The sequence below is a fragment of the Leiobunum rupestre genome, chromosome 2 (genome assembly GCF_980474605.1).
Source record: "Leiobunum rupestre chromosome 2, qqLeiRupe1.1.hap1, whole genome shotgun sequence".
In the NCBI taxonomy this organism is placed as follows: Eukaryota; Metazoa; Arthropoda; class Arachnida; order Opiliones; family Sclerosomatidae; genus Leiobunum; species Leiobunum rupestre.
Genome location: NC_143385.1, coordinates 25423990 through 25441544, shown reverse-complemented (window position 1 = coordinate 25441544; position 17555 = coordinate 25423990).

Genomic DNA, 17555 nt, shown 5'->3' with positions numbered 1-17555 from the left:
TTCCCTCAAGGTCAAATATCGTTGTATTGAAAATGGGCGTGATTCTTTAAAACACTATTTTAGAAAGGATGATTATGTTTTAATTAAAGTAGAGTATATTAAGATGTAAAAAATTTATTAATTCATTTTTTAAGTCTGACACTTTATTGATTAGACGTATTTAAAACGTGAGTCATAGTTGGCGATTTTTTTAATTGCAGACCGAACAGAAACGAGATAATTGGCCTTGAGGGACTTTAAAAATTTAAATCTGCCTTGAATCAACTGCGTATGACCGGCCTTAATTACCGTCAGGTTTTATATCACGCCACATATCCTCTTACACATATAGAATCCTTGGTCCTATATTACAAAGAGAGGTTGAAATGTCGAATTTGGGCCTGGATGAGAGTTCTTTTTCCTGCGTTGTTAAGAGGAATTTTATTAACAACCAAAAACACTTCAAAATTCTATTGGCGAATTTTTTTTGTCAGAGTTAAGGAAAGTTTCATCTCCCATATTAATCAATGTACCCAGTGAGCGAGATAAAAAAAATTCACCTGTGCCTGTTTCAGGAACTTTTCACAATTAACTTAACGCAGTTAGGCCTATAAGATTACACAGGGAAGAAGAGGGTCTGAATACATGTTACGTCATATATCATTATTCTACACAGAAAAATAAATTATCAATTATTTTAAGTTATCCTAGCATTTTTTTCATTTGTAATAGAGTGGAAGGCTATCAGGTAAACTTGTTAACACTTTTCGTACGCAACGTCTTGTTTTCGATGCGTGAAATCAACAAGTTGTCCTAAATTGAATGCATAATATCTGTATAAAAAAGTAACTTAATACTTCAAAAAATTTAAAAACAATACCATCGCTCTTCGGACTATATTAATTCACGCCTCGAAAACAATTTGGCCCGTTGGTATTGATGTTTCATGCGCTTCCATACGGCCTTCCACTCTATGTGAGTGAGTTACTCTATGGCCTAGAGTTTAGGAAATATCTTCCTTAATATTCGTTCACTAATAATAATAATCAGCTAGGCTAATACCACCTTAGGCCCAAGTCATCTAACGACTTATAATGCCTATAAACAGGTAGCCGGGTTACAATGCGTAGGAGGGTGGTGGCAAGCCCTTCATGCCACGCGAGCCAACAGCTCCCTACACTAACTATTACCGTTAACCTCTACAAGTTTTTGTGGGAAACCGAAGAACTCGGGGGAAAACCCCTTTAACCAGTGGGGAGAGAACTTGCAACCTCAACGCAGGAGTAGTTCCGAGTTTTCACCTAGTGCCACAAGCTGGGATCGAACCCGGCTCCTCTTGCTGCGAGGTGAAAGCGCTAACCACTCCATCGCCCCACCGCAAATATGTAAAGAAACGGCAGACAGCTTTTGAATTTCAGATTTTTTCCCCCTTGAGACCTTCAGCTGTTCTGCTGAGAAAGTTTAAACCAGCACGCCGCTTTTATGTATTCAATTTGAATCTCGGTCGGTAGGCGGCAATATTTATTACCAAAATTTAAACAACGCACGAAATATTATAATAATAATAATAATTATTATTATTTTTCCCATGGTTAATTAGTAAATAAATTAGCAAAAATTTAAGAAATTTAATAGATTTAAGTTCATGAAGCTATTGTCATTTGTTGGTGGAGGGGTGGAGTATTTATCAAGTGATTTGGGTGGAGTTGTAAAATATTTGTTTTATCGTTTATAACATTCGTTAGTTTAGTAAATCGGGGATTCCAAGCTTATAAATAGTGTTGTTAAACGGAAAATATTCCATTTTTTAATACTAATATTGTTTGCATATTTAAATAAAACGGCATTTTCGCCTTCTTTTTTAGAATCTAAAAGTAAAACTAAACCTCTTGAATAGATTTAAACCGATTTAAGATTTAACACTATTTATGTTTTGTTGTGTGTTTACTGTTATTAGAAATTTTATATCTTTAAAAGTAAAAAAGAAAAAGTTTTTTAATTTTTCTGATTTGCGGAAAATTTTCTAGAACCTTTTTCATATTTCAATTTTCTGGAAAATTAACATGACTACTTATAAATTTGTAGCCCAGTTATTCTTCGAATTTGCCGGTGAGTCCTATAGTTGCAGTTATTTGTTTTGTCCACTGCTGTAGGTAGCAAGGTAAGCCGTTGTTTTGAAGAAATGGACTCCCTTTAAAGACCGAGAAGAATTTTGGGACAGGGTACCCAGAACTTTAATATTGGCTATTTCTTTGATTTTGTCATTCTACTACTGATGGAGTTATAAAAGTTAATGAGTTATCAATCGATTGAAAATGCGCCTACCTTGTTGGGATTTACATTCATTTCTAGCCCATTTCATCCAAGGTCAATTTTATTCCCCGCGAATTGGAGCTTTGGCGGTATTTACTCGGGGACGGCCAAAGTCGGAAATAGGATAGCTTTAATCAGGTGCTGGTTTAAATAGCTCCGTGTTTCTTATGAAAGCGTTGTAAGGATTTTTCACGGGAGGAGTAACACGTTGAATGGGATATTGTTCTTAAAACAGAGTAAAAATTCATCTTGGGTTGTTATTTTGCGCTATTCAATGAATGTACAGGGCCAAAATCCATAAACTATGATGTCACGGTAAAAGTATAAAAGTAAGCTGATAAAGAAGTAAAGTAATCGTCACCGCGGCTCATCGTTCAGTCTAGTAACACAAAACAGTTCTTAGACCTTAAATTGATTCTGAATTATTATTATTTTTTAAGGTTAATAAAACACCAACAGTAACATTTTAGAGGGTTCACAGTGAAAGTTACGTATACATAATTTTCCCGCAATCAGCTAACTTATACAGTGTATTATATGTAAAGGGTGATTGAATTATTTTTAAAAATTTTAAGACAAGGCGTTTAATAAATTACCTCTTATCGTTCTCTTTATGGTAATATTACTTTTAAGTAAGTGCACAATTTTTTGAAAGTGTGATAGAGATATAGTTTTCCTCTTGGGTTTTTATTGCTAAGTGCGCTTTCTTAGGAAAGGGTGAGTAAATTATGGTTCTAAATGAAGAGAGTGGTTCGAAATATTCCTCTTATGTTGCTTTGAAGCATTTATTAAGTTATTTTGGTTTTATTTTGATCCTTAATATGCCAGATTTACCCAACACATCATGAGGATTGTATGATTAACAGAACAGCCTCCAAAAATGTGTCGCCCGGGGTGAACCACCTCATTGCTTCTTCACTCTATTTCCCCTAAAATGTCTGTACACTTGTCTTAAAAAGGGCGTTAAAATAAAATAATATTCGAAAACAAATTATTTTGCCTTATTGCAAATTGTTAATAAATGTATTGCACGAACGTAGTAATGCCGTTCATTTTTATGGAAGGTCTGGCTGGGATGTTTTTTGCTGCTGTGGATATTTCCGTTCATTCAAGTGGTCAATGATGTTCTATACGGGCACTATTCTTCGAAACACATTTCTAAGAACTATTTCAACAATTTTATCATTACGTTTCAGCTTTTATTTGGACAAGGTAAGTGTTCTTAAACGTAATGGAGTCAAAATTTACTAGAAAGAATCACTTCAAGCACCAATCTAGAATTTATCTGTTAACATGTTCGCATTCTTTATTGTGGAAGTTTCGCTCCAAATAAGTAATTTTTTTTGAAATTTTATTATTTAAATTTATCAAATATTTCCGCAAAGCTAAAACTCGCTGCAGTTCAATAATTGTAATATGAATAAGTCCACGTCATAAGATATGCCTAGTCAAATCTCGTTGACATTGTGTTATATTTTGTATTTCAGCTGCCAAGCTTACAAAGCATAGCGACATCTCGACTCGTATTTTGTTGGGTGTTCACATTGTAGCAACACTTTTATTATATTTGTTTTACACTCGATCTATTTTATCGAAAGTCACTTCACCACCGAAACCGATACGAGTCGAGCACCTTGACCAAGTGTTTGAGTTTGGAGAAAAGAGACTTCTTGTTATTAAAGATACTTCGTTTGAGCTTCTCTTGAAGGTACACATATTTTATTGTTGCTTTATACTTTAGTCAGTATTCAACGATAGTTACCATGGTTAATTATTTGGTTTTAGGTTTAGTTAACCGGCAAATTACTAAGCTTTTGTTTGTCTTAACAATCATTGTCATTTATTAAAAATATTAAGGATTAAATTTAATAAATCGTGATAAGATATTGTATCTTGCTTAAATTACTTTTTCTTGCTAAAATCATTTTTATCATGCTTAAATAATTTTATCGTGATTAATTAATTGTTAAATTCATAAAATATATATTGACGTGATTAAATAATTTGTATGCTGATTATCTAGATTTAATCATTATAATTGTAAATAAATTATTTTAATCGTAAATAAATTTTAATCGTAAATAAATTTTAATCGTAAATAAATTTTAATCGTAAATAAATTTTAATCGTAAATAAATTTTAATCGTAAATAAATTATTTTAATCAAGTCAAAAATTATTTTAATTCATGATTTAATAACTTAATTCGTTATTAAATAATATTTATTAGTTAATAAATAATTTATTATTTAACCAAGAATGAATTTATTTATACTCAGGGAGAATGAATATTGTCGAGATTATTTTTAGCGTTTTTCCAATTCCACCCGTTGGGGCCCCCGATATGCCCCTCCACTTTAATAAAATCAAATAATAAATAATTAGGTTTTTCGACGCGATTTGAAATTTTTATTTTTTGAGCGATAGGTGGTAGACGAAAACTTTCAATCAACAAGATGTAGAGCGTACTCGAAAACCTTTAATTAAATTGGTTTGGTCAAAAACGGACACATTTTCATTCAAATAATACGTCATGAAAAAAACAAATTGGTACTGACCAAAAGGTTAACGTCTCATGAAAAAGAAAGTAAGAGAAACATTTCTTATTGGAAGTGATCCTATGTGTGTAAAGATAAAAAATTTACTTTTGTTTAAGCTAATTCAATATCTAAGTAATTTTTTAGAGAAAACTCAATTTTCATAGTAGAATTCCAGAATTCACGCGTATTATTTGGGGCAAGAATGTTGCAAACCATCTAATTTTTACCAACTGAATTTCCCACGGGTTATTTTTTAATTTGTACTACTAAAGATGCCTCGTTATACCTGTGAACAGGGGTCCAGGATTATCAAATTATACTACGGAGATGGTCAACGAAATGCACTTGAAGTAGGTCGATTATTTAAAATGTTGTATCCTGACAGTGTGTCAGAATTTATAGCCCGGTGTACCTAGTAACAGAGACCATACCACCGGAGGCCTATCATCATAGTGCCCTACGCCAGCGTCCCCCTAGCCCGGAAAGGTGACAAATCCAGCATGGGTAGCAGAACCCCACTACTGATGGTCGCACCCTCGACGCAAGCCGCTCAACCCAGCAGAAGGTGCAACAACGGGTGGACCAATCCCCACTTCGCACACAGCAGTGGGATTAAGAGTGGCTGCAACTCCTTTCGACACCCTACCTATGAAGGTAAAGAGTCAAACCCTTTGGAGAGATCTATTAAAGGGGAACGACGAGCACACAGCAGCCCGCATAACCCGGCACAGCTGGCACCGGAGATCCCGGTGGGAGTCCAAAAGGCCGGAAGATGGGTCCGCCGTGCCCTCATACGGAGGCCGCCACTCCACAGCAGGCTACCCAATCCGTTAGCCTGAACCGAAGTTCAGTATCCAGCCCAAACCAGACCGAAGTCGGAGTTGGAGATAGGACCATTTGATCAGAGCTAACATATCCCAGTGTGCCACCGCCCTTATGGGTTACAAGAGCCGGACCCCGACTCCCCGGTAAAGCCACCAGTTATTGCACACTCTAACCCATTTTGGGCCGTTGTATCCTGACAGTCGTCCAAATCACAACACTGTTCTCCGTGCTGTCCATGACTTTAAAAACGAAGGCAATGTGAATAACAGATTCCGCGGACCTGGCCATGACAACATCAACATGGAAGACACAGTCATCGCCTACTTTGTCGCCTACCCTCGAGCAAGCATAAGAATCGCCTGCTCTGATTAGGACTTGTCCAAGTACTACGTTGGAGAGTCCTTGACCGTCATAACACTCACCCATTTCGCGCCAAGCTCCACGAAGCACTTTACGATGGTGATCAGTGACTTCGGCTGGATTTATGTAACTGGTTTTGTACTTTGGCCAACGGAAACGAAGATTTCCTCCGTTTGATTCTTGTGTCCGACGAGTGCTCCTTTAACAGCGAAAATGTGGAGTGATGAAAATCTGCACTCAATGGGCAGAACTACCTGGCCTTTCTACAAAATGAAGTCGCAGACGAGTTGAAAGATGTGCCATTAGTCGACGTCCCACGCCTTTGGTTCCAGCATGACGGTGCACCTGCCCACCAAGAAAAACACGTCATGCAGTACCTTAACTTTGAGTTCCATGGACGATGGATAGGCAAGAACGGTCCATTACGATGGCCTCCGAGGTCCCCAGATTTCGCACAAACGGACTTTTTGCTGTGGGGATTCGTTAAGGAGTAAGTGTATAAAACGCCTGTCACTAACAAGGAAGATCTACGGCAGAGAGTCATTACAGCGTTCCTACTCGTAACTCCCGAGATGGACGGTCCGTGCATCGTTTCAAAATATGCTTCATCGCGCACGGATTTGTATTGCAGCGGACGGTGGAATTATTGAACCACATTTTAAATAAGACGCGTAAATTGTATTTTCTCTAAAAAATTATTTAAAATGATTTGGCGTAAATAACAGTTTTTTTTTACCTTTACAAACATACGATCATTTCAAATTAGATAGGTTTATCTTTCTTTTTCATGAGACATAAACCTTTTTGGGTAGTACCAAATGATTTTTTACATGACGTATTATTTCAATGAAAAAGTGTCCGTTTTTGACCATACCTACTCCATTAAAGGTTTTCGAGTACGCTCTACAACTTGCTGATTGAAAATTTTCGTCTACCACCTATCGTTCAAAAAAAATTCAAAACGGTGAAAAATTTCCCGATTTTTCTGAAAATTCCAAAAGAAAAAGGTCTTCCCCGAGAGAGTATACCCTGATAATTTAACATATCTCGCATTTATAGTTTTGGAGAAAAAGGCTTGGACCGATCAAATTAAGACACCCTGTAAATGTAACACTAACGATTCATCAACGGAATCGCGATTCTATAATTTCAATATTTATGAAATTTGCAATAATTTTTACCATCTTTGATTAAATATTTATTAATATCATTCCTTATTTAATAATTTAACTAATATATATGTATATATTAGTTTATTATGATTAACTCTTACTTAGTAGTTTTCAATATCTCATCATAATGTTTACTAATAATATTTAATTATGCCAAAATCTATTCGCATCCATAGTATTAACACCGTTTTTATGTAGCTCTCTTATTATATACTCTGATAGAACTCCAAAAATGAACTGTATAAAAGAGTTTGGAAACAAGTGTTAAAAAGTAAAGGACTCATCATACCTATTGAGTTGGATGTCAACCACGAGTTCAAAGAAATATACCAACATAGAAGCTTGGCTTTTCTTCCGGATTACGTCATCATCGACGGGGCAAAGATGTTCGTGAATTGCGACGATTTCATCGGCAAGATTTACATTTCGAAGGCACCCTCCTACGTCACGCTGATCAGTTTTCCAATTCGAAAAACTTTTCCAAAGCAGTATTCAGAGATTTTTAAAAAAGTGTAAGTTTTCACAATATTATCTAAAGTAATGTCTTGAGTTCTACTAAGGAAGAATGACCTTATTCATAAAGGATCCGGGTACGTCGTGATCTAATTACTTTTGTTTGGTTCAGCATCGAATTATTTTAATTTAAATGTGACCCAAAAGTCCAAGACCCCACAAGGGTTTAAATTAGCCAAACAATGTTAAGTTGAGTAGTTGGTCTTAATATCGGGTGAGATCTATAATTTTTACAGTTCACTTGTTTTGGTTTTGATGTCCAAGAACGTTCTGGCTGCTTGGGTCACGTGTAGGTGAGCAAATCAATGACCGTGTGTGGAGTTTGTACCATCCCCTCCTTAAAGTACAAGTATATAGTAAATTTATAGTTTCACAGCTATTTATATATGTCTTTTTCGGAAAATCATTTTATGGCTTATCTCTCATGGCTTGGCAATTACTCAATAAAATCAATACATTAATATATTATAAAAGAGTTAAGTAAAATAAAAATATTTCCTCAAAAATCGAGGTAAAACTAAATGAAAGCCAAACATTTTGGAATTCAGGACATTTAACAATTTGACCATCCGTAAGGGATTTTTTGAATAATGGATGGAAAAAGGGTAAGTAACTCCTGGGCGGCCATGACATGAGTGAAAGGGCGGCGCACTGTATTCATACACGCAGGGTAGGGAGCTAGGGGCTATTTAATATTGGTGCCAATGCCCGCAGTGCAGTTCGGAATTTTAGATAATTTGACTTTACTAAAAAAAATTTGCAGGCACGAAAAGGTGGAACGGGAACTTTTCACCAGCGTAAGGTTCAATCGCGTGGTAGGCTATACCCGTTTTGATTAACTCTTAAGGGAAGAAGCAGACTATTAGAGCGCGAATTGAAGTAATAGCTTCGAATTGACATAGTCATTCTCCCTAAATATAAAATAATACATGATTGATTCCGCAATTTACATGATTATTTTAATTTCTACCATGAATATCTAACTGAAAGGAGAAGTATTACTTAAAGTCAGTAGCGGATTAACAACACTCGAGCGCCTAGGATTGAGCTTTATTAGCGGCCCATTTGACGTTGTTCTAGCTTCGTCACAGGTCCCCGACCACTAGGCTTCTAGCCTTAATCGTAATTCACCTATGGTTTAATCTGTACTAGATCAATCGTGAAAAGCAGTTCTTTTAGTAACAGTGGTAACGTGCTGCCCCCTAAACTAAGAAATTCCTTTTTGTCAAGCTTTTAAAATTATTTTAATTTTGTTAAATATTAATGGGCATATTTTTAATTATACTAAAGTAAGTGAAAATATTAATATTCCTCACCTTTCTTTGTTATTCTAAATAAATTTCACCCTTGCAATCGTACTATTCAGTTAATAACCAGCATTTTTGTTCGCCGGTTAACGTCCGAAGTCTCCTTTGTGTCTGTCACTTTCGGTTAATAAATTAAAACCATAAAACGTTACCGTCCATCCATGGTCCACATTTCAAAATTGGAATTGATACAGTTAGATATTCGTGGTAGACCTGAATACATTCCAAATTGCCATTAACATTTGTAAGTATTGAAACATTCACAAACAACGTAACGCAAAATTTTAATTTTTGATAACCATAAAAGGTAAACATTTTATTCTGTATAAATCGGTAACTAGGTGTTAGTCAATTAACTAGATTAAATCGTAATTTAAATATGTTTAAAAATTATCATTATAAAAGGGTGTATAAGCTTTATATACTATTAATAGTCGTATCGGTTCTCTCTTTACCGACGACAGAACCAGCTCATTGCACGAGACGGGAATTCTGACGAACACCCTTCGATTTGGAATGTGGAGTGGTCGGAAATGTTTCACGATTCCCGCCTTGCTCGAAGATGAAGACGACTTGAGGACAATTAAATTTCGGAAAATAACCGTGCCCTTCGCCGCGTTACTGTGCTCTTACGTGCTATCTCTTCTTCTGTTTATTCACTCCAAGTTGCGTCAAGAATCAATAAAACCGAGTCGGAAAATGTTTTTCAAACGCTTACTTGGATTTTGATTCGCGTAGCCATTTGGCAAACACTGGTTGACCGCAATGCGGTTTTTGGACAGAAAGATTTTCTTCCACTCGTTCGTAGCTTGATGTGACTTAAAGTGCGCTGGGTTTGGATTTCGTTTGGTAATGGTTCAAAATAATATAGCTCGGCTCGAATCTGGAATTGCTCGCTTGCTCATCGTGTGATAATTGGTTCGATGGAAAAAGAGTAAATTAATAGCTTGTTACGATTCATCTTACAATCTGATGCGCTAAATGTTATTTTTGTTCCTACCCTGGGCTCTTGAACGTCACATCCACCTATGCTCTGTTCGTGTATAATGCAAGGCCCAAGAAATCTTGGTAAGTCGTAGGAGAAAAGTAGCAAAGAAGACTGCCAGTAATTTCTGTAACGGAAGGGAAAGTATTTTCCTAGAATTTAACGTCCATGATCCGTACTAGGTTTTAATCAATTACAATCTATAGATTTATATATAAGGAGTTGTACTTTGGCTCAAGTAATTTGGAATAAATAGTAAAAGTAAAGAATAACAGAAAAGCTTAATGTATAACAACGATAAAGATCGCCAGGTATTTATCAAAAGGAGCGGGAATCTTTTTACATAGTTTACCTCAAGTAATGCAATCGTAGATTATGAATTTTCGCTTCTTTTACCACTGAGGGCACCCATGCAGCTAAATGTTTATCCCTATTTCTATATTTGACGAAAACAAACGAAAATTCACGATAAAATTATTTTTTGACTGTTAGAAAAACTTTGTCTGGCAGCGCTGTTTCTCCACAGAGACAATGGCCGCAGAGCGGTATCAAGGTACATTGTCGCCCTGGACGAAGTGAGGATTTGCTGCCCTCTCATATGGTAAAATATACACAAGTCATAACCCCTATAACTATACCTGTAAAACGATAAAAGAGCGCTGCTGATAGCGCCATTCCGGGAAGTGCAAAGAGATAAAGGTAATTAAAAGGGGAGCTAAGTCCTCGGGTTAGGCTAAAGGGATCACTAACTTGTTTCTTAGGGGCCGTCTGCGAACGTAACCCACCTGCTTGTTCTTCGTCAAAACCTAGTTCTTTGAAACTATAATCAGAATGGCCCTTGACTTAAAAAATAATAAAGAATCCCAAATACCTTTGGAAATAAATAGTGCTAGTGATCATAGGTCAAGTTTTTCAAGAAGTTGAGTCTTTGGCAAGGTACCAACAAAATTATATTTTGGAAATAACGCATGATAGGGTGGCCAAATAAAAAGAGGTAAAATGGGCGAATTTAATGTAGATATGTTCGTTAAAGGTTTTAAAGTCTAAATATTGAATTAGTTAAAATGCAAATATCACCAAAGTTAGTATGTAAATTGTAAAATCTCGCGAATTGACTCAAAATTAAATTTTATCAGCAACTATAACCTTAGACTCCTTTTGCTGCGAGGCGAAACACAATGTTCGTTCCCAGCTTTTGTCCCTGGGTGAAAATTATAATGATTTATTTGAGTTAGAAAATTATCTTCTTGTCTGTAAAAGGGGTTTTAAGTCGACTGATTTGGTTACCTCTTACCATAAAAACTTGCGGAGTTTATAAATCAATAGTAAGTGTAGGGGTGCTAGTGGTTATCTAGTTGAGGCAGGGCTAGCCAAAACTCTCTCACGCAGTTTCATTTATCGCTGTTAAAAGGGTTTCAGGCCAGTTGAAATGCAGGTCATAAACAAAGCTTTCTTCAGAAAAACTACCGGCTTTCGTACTCTTGCGTAGTGCCTGGTGTGGCGTTGTGGATCTTGAGTCCATTAATGAAATCAACTCTTGAATAGGTGAAGTTCTCTGTGTTAATTGTCATCGCTCCTCGTGAGCAAGGGTGGTCTCCGTATTCGCCACTCTTCGAAACCCGCACAGCTTATAAGCTAAAGAAATGTATCCCTTGTCAGACTTATCTTATTTCTAAAAACTCAATCGTGAACTTTTGCCAAATGTTAAAAATTTAATCGCTTTACTGATTTAAAAACCACCGACCATTTTGGTTAAGGAAAAATAAAGTTTGTCAGCATTTGGGGTTGATTTTGGGAATCCCATAAATCCAAAAGAAATTTTTTACAAAGGAATCCGTATCACCCCGTATAAAATTAGATATTAACTATTTCAGACACGTACATTATTTTATAATTCAAATAATAACAATATATTCTTTATTGATAACCTTCATATTACCGGGCCTAATATCTTTTTAATAGCTATTCAGGAGATAATAGGTATATATATAAATTAATTATATTAATCATTGGGTGAATAACCATAAGACGATAGTCTCTATTTTAGGAAGCCTGAACAGCTACAAAAAAATACATTCCTATTGCAGGGAATCCAGGTCAAAGCATTATCTGTAAAACAATGAAAGTTACCGCGGTATGAAAATTTGAGGTCAAATTGTTTTTAACCTGCACAAATCGATTTGCATAAACAGAACAACGATAAAATAAAACGCGATTCAGCTTTGAGAGAAAATGAAACTTTTTTGACGGAACTTAAACTCATTAAAGCTTTCGCTTGAAGTAAAACGAAATTCCCAAATATCACGCAAAGTTTTAATGACTTTTATGAAACCGTTTCACTACATTGTGCTGCATATACTGAGGAATTGATCAACGGTTTACTGAATATAAAAGTAAGTTACAGAGTAGCTCCGAGTTGCATTGGACAGACAACATTATTCATCCATGGCTACGGTACAAGTAGATTTATTGGTTTTGTGTCTATCGACGACTTCATTAAGTATCCATGAAATTCTACTATGTTTATGAAAAATCTTTACGTTCTAAACGCTTTCAACGAAACGGTGCTCTAACTGTAAAAATAAATTAATTTTTGATGAGCTGCTTCAATTTTAAAGATTGAATATTTTTTCAACATATAAATATTTCGTTAGCTTTAATATGACTTGTATGCTTAATGTTAATCGCCCCAAAATAAAATTAAATTTCACCAACTTTAAAAGAGCCTAGAAATATAATTAAACCTACCAAAATTGTCCCTCTTTTACAACGTCGATTTTTAAAATATGTTCTTTATTGTATTCTTCTTTTTATCTATATTAATTTGTTATATTGATTATTTGTCTTTCTGCACATAAGCCAGCCTTCGGTTTCGCAGTTGTTGCTCAATAAATAAATAAATAAATATTTAATTTCACCAACTTTAAAAAAGCACAGAAATATAATTAAACCTACCAAAAATAAAAAGTAACCTAGAAAAAATAAAATACACCCCCAAATAAAAAATAATAATTTCCTTTCAAAATTGAGGTTGCACTTTAAACGGGAATATATGTCTCAAATAGTATGGAACGTTTCTGTGAGTGAAACTAATTCCGCAAGTAGTGAAAGGGACGAATCCCCTACAAAAGGCCAAAGCGGACCATAACAGTCAGAAATCTCTTTGGTTCTCTATAACTGTAAACTGTCAAGAAAACGAGAAGAATAGCTGTTTTCATAGAAATGGATTAACGAATTAAAATTCATCAAATATCGAATCAACAAGATTGTATCAAAGGCATGAGAGTCAAATTCATTAAAACGATCAACTAGGCCTATGCATCCACGGTGCATAAGCTTAGTAGCTTGTTTTGAGAAGAGTGATTTGGCCGTGACCTAAGTAAAGAGATGATCCATGTTCTCGTTTTTCAATTATTCTAGGTACGGTACGGTTAAAAGCTGCATAAGTCGAAAAATAAGTTCACACATTTTAAAAACCATATATACTAACTGCATGTATAGGGTGTAAAAATCGACCATTTATTTTAGAATTTACTGGACCTCAAGATAAATTCAAAAATTGCGCCATAACAAACTCCGCGTAACAAAATTTTTAACTATTGGGTCAGATACATACAGTGTGTTAGAGTTAAGGATATCATTTATTTTAGGGTATGTACTTTGGCTCCTACTGGGTTAAAATTTCCTATGAACATGGGTCTTAAAAGCTTTGTTTCAGAGTTTAAGGCCCACAACAACCGGGCCTCATAAAACCACGAAATTGGCAGTAATAGGAAGTTCGGTATTCTGACTTGAACCCAATTGTTTCAATTTAATATTCATTTGTTTTTTATCGTTGAAGTTATAAACACAATAGAAAATTCCAAAAGTAAATTTTTGAACCAGCAGAAATGTTCTAACTCCTACAATGATTTGGTTCGTGCCAAGTTCCATTATTTCAAAGAATTGAGTTTAATCGACATGGTTAGAAATGGTCTGAAATTTTATAAATAAGGATTTTGTACGAGGTGAATGCCAATTCAAAGTATTTATAGCGCTTCTTATTAGGATTTCCTTTTCCGGAGCTAGACTTTAAATCGAATTATGAAACATGAAATTATCTGAGGTAATGAGCTCTGAGGGGTTTAAATATAGGGGTAACATGATAAAAATAATCAGCTAGGCTAATACCCAAGGGCGGTAATTCGACTTTAAAAACCTCGGCGGGCATTTTTCTAATTAACCATTCTCCTAATCCTAATGGTTCTCGAGATAAATTTTTAATGACTTTGAACTAATTTTTCAAGGTCATCACAAGTTACAAATTTCGAACTCACCCACTCAGTTTAGAGTGTCCCGACAATTTTGATCCATTAGATCTGGTAGTTTTCGATTTATAAGCCCTTAAATGTCGTGTTTTTATTAGAATACCACACACGACTTTATGGTTTTTGGTCTAACATTTCTCGGCTTCCCATTGGTCAAATTAGATCTAGTCAAAGCTGTTTACACTTAAAATTTAACGTAGAACACATTTCTAATTGGAACCATTCTTCTAATCCTAATGGTTCTCGAGATAAAATTTTAATGACCTTAAAGACCTGGTTCAAGGTCATTGAAATTTGCATTGAAATTTGTCCCCCTGCACCCTCTATGTTAACTGCAAAATTCAAATTGTTACATAAAACACATTTTGAGTAACTGGCTCTGTATCATTTTTTAGTTAACACCCTGTATATATATTTTAATATATTGAATTAAAGATCAATTACAATTAATTAGGCAATAATTATTTATTTTAATTATTAATTTGAACTATTTTTTATCATATAGATACTTTAATACTTGTTACACTTTTGCACGTCCCGCGAAGTGGCAAAAGTTACAGGGGTTTTCGGTACGTTGGGAATCATGTTAATTTTCTCTCTGGAATTTAAAACATCAAAAGTTCGAGACAAGCCTCTTCTTCCCGCCCAAAGTCCAACCCCCCCCCCCAACCGGGGCCAAGCACGTCTGCTTGAGCCAAACATATAGTGCGGCAAGGATCCACCCTCAGCCCAAATCATCTAGCAACTTTATTTGGGCCTTATTTAATTTCGGAGGAGGGTGGTGGAAATATTTTCATTCCACGCGAGCCAACAGCTCTATACATAAACTATTACCATCAGGGGCGTAGCGTGGGTTGGGCAAAGGGGGCCATATCCCCGGATGGAATACCTGGTGGAGGCGCACTAGCACTTGCTCTCCGAGCCCATCATTCTGCAAGTGTCAGTGGGTAATGGATTTTAAAATATTTTAAAGAATTTTTTCTTTATATGAGGCCTAAAAATTATAAATCTTATTGTTTTAGACAAAAAATATTATTCTTAGTGAAAGCGATAAAAGGGGATTTATTAGAACCGCCAGAGGGAGAAATGAGATTGTCCAAGTGGAAGAGCTGCTCCGCGCGATCGTTATTTGCGTCGTGACGTTCAGAGAAAGGGACCCGGCCTACGGTTTGGACACGGCGCCGGACAGGCTTGGGGTGGTGGGAAGAAACCTGAGATAGGGTAGTTCCTACGTGACCCGTTGGATGGCGCGCGACGATGATGGATTTGAAAAATCAATACTTTTCTATACAAAAAGCAAACGGGGCACGGAAACTAATTTCGCGGCAAAAAAATTCTAAGTTCTAAGATACTTATAATTTAAATGATGAACGCCACTTAAGAATTAATTAATAAACAATGAAAGGCTTTTTAATAAGTCTTGGATTTTCCACTTTGCGACTAACTAACACGCTTTGCAGTTAAATTAACTAATATATAAAGCGAGCAAGAATGACGTAACAAAGAGTATACTACTCCCGTTTAGAAAACGAGTTGAAATAATGCATACAGCGTTAATTCTGAGTACAATTAGGCTATTCATACACCACTAGAACTTATCCTTATCGGTTTAATAGCTGTAGCCTAATCTTCATAATAATGGAACTTATATTTTCAGCAGTTTTAAATTAAAAATATATAGAGGTGTAAATTACGATGAAATTTATAAACTTAAATATAATAAATATGAAACAATTACATAATTTCTATTCGCAGTCATTTCATGGCCGTTAAACGACATCCCGGTAGATTCTGATGGCTCAAAACCATGTGTATATTAATTGAAACATTATCAGTTATTTCAATTATATTAATACCACGCACGAGTCTGTTCTCATGTGGTAAAAGGATAATGTGTTATTTCTGTTACTATCAAATTGTATTTTTTGTTTGCATCAATAAATCAAATCCAATCAATTAATAGGTGGAATTCGCTCTAGAAAATGTAAAGAGGGAGCACGCAGGAGTGTAGAAAGATCTCGATAAGCTACGTCTACACGCCTACATTTTGCACGTCACATTTGCTTTAGCTTAAGTCGCTTAACCTGATGTATATTCATATTCTTTCGATAATTAATAGGCCTTTCTGTAAAGAATGGTTTCTTTCCTGTTGAAATGTGGCTCTTTCGTTACTGGCTTTAACTTTTACAAATGTACGGGCACGTGAATATAAAACGCGCGTGCCTAGACTACATGTATACTGATAAAGCTGTCAGGTGGCGTCCAATCTACATTTACTACGACTAAACTCTCGTTCCGTTTTATTTTATAGAAACATCTACTATATACGAGCCGAATTATTTATAGCTAGTTTATTTAAACTTAGAAAATTTTGGTGTGAAAATGACTTTGTAACCTGTGAATTATTTACTAAATAGAGTAAAGGCGCTGTAACGTCATAAACAATAATAATCAGCTTAGCAAACACCCAAGGCACCACCTTAGGAACAAGTCATCGAGTGACTTTTAATGCCTATAAACAGGTGGCTTTTTACAATAGATAAAAAAGTTGTACCCAAAATGACGATCATGGCCTAAGGTACGGAGTGCCACTTCCAGTTAGTGTCCTATACTTTCAGTAAGATAGTGCGCAACTATCAAACCGATTATGAAGTTGAAATAAGAATAAAGTGAAAGCACGTGTCTTTTCTGGGACACGTGTATGGCGCATGGAGCTGAAACCCGACCAAAGGTACCCTTTTCCCAGAATTGAAACTTCAAAAAGCGGGAAGCGCCTTGTCAAAGGAGCGGCTGAGAGAGAGGCACTGAGAACCAGCGGGGGTTGACTGCTACCACGGAAGTAAGAGAATGGAATTGCCCCTAAAAATCAGTCCGAGCGTCCGACTTCGTTTTCCAATTTTCAACATAAGACGACAAGAAGAGCACTTTTCTTTTGCGAGTACTGTAGGTCTAATACCTTCAGGGTTGACATTCCCATGTTGGCCTTCCTTGACATTTTTAAAATGACTAATATATACTTAAGGATTTTCAGGGGGATCAGTTATTTATTAGTTGAACATTTTGAAACCTCTCGGAGGATATTTCCCAAACGAGTATCGTATCGTATCGGTTGGTATAACGAGTACGTGGAAGCAAGGATTCTATATTTTTAGAAGGATAGGAAATGATGGCGCAGGGAAGAAAACGCGCGACTGCCAAGGTCCAATATCGCTACCGTGAAGGCGCCAAAGCCCATTTCGGCGTTGAGCGATTTGG